Raw genomic sequence first — 5,610 nt, forward strand, 5'->3', positions numbered from 1 at the left:
GTAGGGAAATTGTTTGAATGTTTTGTTTTAGAATAAAAGAAATATTAAGATTAAAGCAAGCACCGATTAAAAATAAGATTAGGATGTGAAAATAAGATGATATTAAAATCAGTGACGTTTTGATATGATACTTAATATTTAATTATTTATTTATTATCTAGCATGATGGTAAGTTAGATTTTTTCTTTTAGCTCATGACATTCTATAATAGGTATTATATTCATGTTCATGTTTTAACCATTTACTTATTTATATCTACAAAGATAACCTTTAATTCATTTTTGATTTTGGTGTAGATTCTTATAAAGTAATTTAACAATGCTTTTCATAACCAATTTACAAGCCTTTACCTTACATTTACTATGTCAGTATTAAACTTGTATTTTTTATTTTGTTATGTACCAAGTTAGTATTTCTTTTCATGTTAAGATAAAGTGTTGTTAATTAATGTAAGGGCCCTAATATATAGGGTCCTGCTATTGACTTAACATAATTATTAATTAAGACATTAATACAAAACAGTCTCACTTCTATCAGTATGCTATGTCACAAGTTTGAATCGATAGCATTTACATCAACACTGACTTATGTATAAACAATCTATATTCATTTTATTATAAATTCATATATGGTTTCATCTCATCCATTCATATTTCATTAAGATAGCAAACATTATTATTACATTATAATTTTATTAATATTTCAAATATATTTTGTTCATGAATCCTTTACCATCATCTAACATATTGTCAAACAATAGTTCCACATTTATTACTTGCTACTGATCCCATAATTACGAGATAAAATCTCACTTTTTTAGTTACCAACTTGCCAAATTTTATTATTTATCACTGTTATTGGTATTTTATTATACTGTTATAATTGCTACCAAATTCTTATCATGCCATCAATAACACAAAACCTTAATACAATATATTTATATTATTAGTCATGATTTCTTTGACATCTTCCATGTACATAGTACATGATTCTCAAATTGTATCAATTATAATTCATCAATTAATTCAAAATACATCATATATATATATATATATATAGACTTCATGCAAAATTTAATTTCAATCTGATGATTGGATTGAGAGCTTTGCTTTTTAATATAAAATTAGTCAGTTCATGACTTTTAGTCAACAATCTAGATTTTCTGATTCAATCTTCATTTAAAATCATATCAATTACCCTTTTAAACCTTTAAGGTCATTTTATTATTTTGGAATATATTCATTTTAAAATTTTCACCTTTATTTGATTTATGAAGGACCTCCTAGTATATTACTAGTAGTTACACAAGCTTAACTACCTTTTTATCATCTTGTTTTCACATCCTAATTCTATTTAAAGCCTACCAAGTAACACTCTGTATCTATAATTACTCAATTTTTGTGCATAGACACTCATAATATTAACTATCAACTCCTGAATTAACATTCATTTATGTCTCATCATCAGTTCGTATTAGTTCCCTTCATTCCATAAATTCATCTCTTTTCTAGTTCTCCCCTCCTTAAAGAAATTCCATCCTTGAAATTTAGGATTTTTACGTATACTTGCAAATATTATTACGTACTTATTTCTCCTTTCTGTAACAGATATATAAGGAACATGTTTTGGATTTTATATAAAAGTATATGCAATTAAATAAGCTATCAGCCCAACTCTTGTGTTGGTCTCGAGGAAATCATTTCACCTTATTTTCCTACTATTAAAGCTTTGTCATGCTTCCACTAAATGTACTTATTTATTTATTTATTATATGTCATTTTATTTCTCATGGATACGTTGTATTCTTATATTTACTTTCCAAATTTATAATATAACTACACCTTAAACATCATATTTATCTAATCTAATGATTGTTCTTGCTAGTCACACTATCAATGACATCTTTTTACCAAACAAAAGTATAAGTAACATGTTAATTATTTTAAATATTGTCCATCCAACTAGTGAAGTATCGTGTCAACTACCCGAGTCATCTATCATCCAGATGATCTAGTCTCAATTTCATAACCTTAGCTTGTCATGTTATGAACTACATATCTATTTACTTGTTAGTATTTGGTATTGTGGCTAATTAATGTGTTGGATACTTTTAAGATCCACTTTTTAAGTTCATTACGATTAACATGTAATTCTTATCACTATTGTTGTTCTCCAATTACTTTTGTATATAACTATTGTTGTCCTTAATTTTTTTTTCTTATCCCAATTTCATGTTGTACTTATTACAATTTAACAACTATGATTTATTATATCTATTTAGTGTTTCAATATAGAAAGTATCATAGTTCGTGTAAATTAAGAGTCTTATCTCCTAAAGCTTGCAATGTAATATTAATTCATAAATTTAAATGTATAACTTTAATCTAATATTTGTAACTTTATGTACCTATTTAACCATGCATATTTATAGTTGAAATCGAATCTTTACTTGAATTACATTATATGATGTTATTGAATAAGAAGTGTTGTGTTGATGATGATGAGTTGGGTTGAGATCTATGATGATTAAATTGGAATGTGAAATAAAATTAGAAGTGTAATATGATTTTGTCGATAACTTGAGACCTCACAGTATACCATTATATGATTATATGAATATCGTACATCTATCAATCTATTTAATTTGTCAACCTAATCTCATTTGACCACCGTAATTAAGGCCAAAAGAAACATTAGAATATGTCAAAATGGACACATGAAATATGCAAGTTGAATATATTTATAAACCAAAATTGAATTGAAAACATGACAAGTTTGATGATTTATATGGAAAAAGCCATAATGGGTATAATAGAAGTTGGATTGAGATTGATAAAATAAAATACATAAAGGCATAACTAAGGGATGGAATTGTAATTAATAGAAAATATACCTCTAAAATAGCAAAGACGCCACCAAACCAGACAAAAAAAAAAGTGAGACAATAGAGAAAATTATGTTAGAGAGAGAAGAGCAGAATTTGAAGGAGCCAATAATGCTTCGGTGGTCATATCTATAGTATCCACTCTTGGATCACGATGTTTTGGATATATTGTTCTTCTCACACTCCACTACTAACTGACCGAAGAGATTTGAAAGCACACAATCTATTTGATAGAAATCATCATCTGAAACTTCCTTGAAAACAAAAGGGAATACATCTGTAAAGTAGTTTTGTTCGCCGGTCAATTTCTCTATATTCCACCATTGGATCGTGTTTATTTTTGGATATGTGATGCGCCTAGATGTTACCTACATTATGAACGGTGGAGATCGAAAACACACTCTCCAGTAAGGTTTTGTTCATGTTGAATAGAAGCTCGTTAATTTTAAGATTAGCTTGATTTTATTCATATCTAGGGAGATCCAATTGTTGGATCATTCTGATTTAGCGATATATGGTGCAAAACTCTAAGCTTTATATTCAGACTGTTAGGTTTGATAGTACATTCTAAGTTGGATGACTTATTGCGTTTTGAATCTATTGCTAGTTTTGATAAAATTTAAAAAACTTGATTAAATACATGTTTTGATGAAATTAGAATTATGTGGGTGTATGGAAGATATAATAATAAAATATGTTTTTTTATTATTAATGTTGTTATAGATCATTTTTCTTCTTATATAAAGAATACACAATTAATCTATAACAACAACAATAACAAGAACATATTTTACTATTATATCTTCCATACATCCACGCAATTCTAATTTCATCAAAACATTTATTTAATCAAGTTTTCTAAATTTTGCTAAAACTAATAATAGATTCAAAAAGAAATAAGTCATCCATATTAGATTTTATTACCAAACCCAATGGTTAGAATACGCAGCTTAGAGTTGTGCACCATATATCTCAAAATTGGATGATCTAATGGTTGAATCTCCCTAGATCTGAATAAAATTGAGCTAGCCTGAAAATTAACGAGCTACTGTTTAACATAAACAAAACCTTGTCGGGGAGTTTGTTTCTGATCTCCATCATGTAGAATGAAGAAAACATCTAGGCATACCATATATCCAAATATAAACACGATCCAATAGTGGAAGATAGAGAAATCGGCCAGCTACTAAAACTGCCATGCTGGTGTATTCCTTTTTGTTTTCCAAGAATTTTCTGATGATGATTTCTGTTAAAAGAATTGTTTGCTTTTAAATCCCTCTGGTTTGTTAGTAATAGAGTATGAGAAGAACAATATATCAAAAAATTAGCATGATCCAACGGTGGATATTAGAGATATGGCCACCGGAGCATTATTGGCTCCAAATTCTACACTTCTCTCTCTAGTTGAATTTTCTCTATTGTCTCATTTCTTCTTCTTCTTTTTCTTCTTCTTCTTCTTCTTCTTGTGTCTGGGCTAATGGCAACTTTGCTATTTTAAAGACATATTTTTCATTAATTACAATTTTATCCCTTAGTTATGCCTTTATGTATTTTATTTTATCTTATTTTTCATGTAAAATATCTGGTTTATTTCTGCTTAAATCCCTAGTCTTTATCAAACTCTTATTGGAATGAGATCTTTAACTAAGGTAGGAAAACATATTGATAGACTTCATGCAAAATTTCATCCTAATCCGATGATTAGATTGAGAGCTCTGTTTTCTAATAAAAATTGATCAATTCATAACTTTTCATCAACAATCCAAATTTTCTTATTCAATCTTCACGTAAAATTATATCAATTATCTTTATAAACCTTTAAGGTCATTTTATTGTTTTAGAATATATTCATTTTAAAATTTCTATATTTATTTGTATACCGAACTTATTACCGTTTCAAAGTAACGTTGTTGATTTTTAATCGGTGCTTAAACCTTCAGTCCTATCTTTTTTCATTGCACTATCCTTTATTATAATTTATTCTTTATTACCTCACGTATTCCATAGAAATATTTTATCATTTTTCTCATTATTTTATCCATCAAAACATGTTATTAATTTCTTTATCCTTATGAATTCTAAATTAAAATTCATTTTATGAAGTTTATCCCTTTCAATATATATTATTATTTATTTATTATTTCTTATCTTGATTTTCATTACTAACTGAAATCATATAACTTTCAATAGAGCTTTCACATCCGTATATTTACATTATAAATTCTCAGACTTGTGGTGATTAAAATACCAGTTTCTTTCATTCCATAACCACCAGTAAGGAAATGTAATTTCTTGCTCGGTCTGCATGATGATAAAAAGAAATGCCTAATGTAGCAGTTTCCTATTTCGCTTACATTTATACTTCTCAACCATCAGGTGATGTGAGACGTTCTCTGCAAGGCTTTCTCCATGAGGTCCACTGTGAAATACATCGACTTGTTATGCTAGCAGATCAGAGAGCTTGGACGAGGTGAGATTTAATGCATTGGATCACATGTTAGTTCACAAGAAAAAGGTTGAGAGAACGATCATATTGTAGGAATGTTCAATCAAAGAACTTTTCTGTAGGTGATGTAGCGTGGAAGACAATGGTATCGATTGGCCATAAGAGTTCAAAGTTTGAAAAATAGTTGCCAAAATGGGAAGGCTCAGGTGTCTTCATCAAAGTTCTCAAGAGAGGAGCATGTCATCTAGCTAAATAGGCTAAGCAATTGCATTGAAAGTCT

Source organism: Populus euphratica, unplaced genomic scaffold (assembly GCF_000495115.2).
Source record: "Populus euphratica unplaced genomic scaffold, PopEup_1.0 scaffold184.1, whole genome shotgun sequence".
Classification (NCBI taxonomy): Eukaryota; Viridiplantae; Streptophyta; class Magnoliopsida; order Malpighiales; family Salicaceae; genus Populus; species Populus euphratica.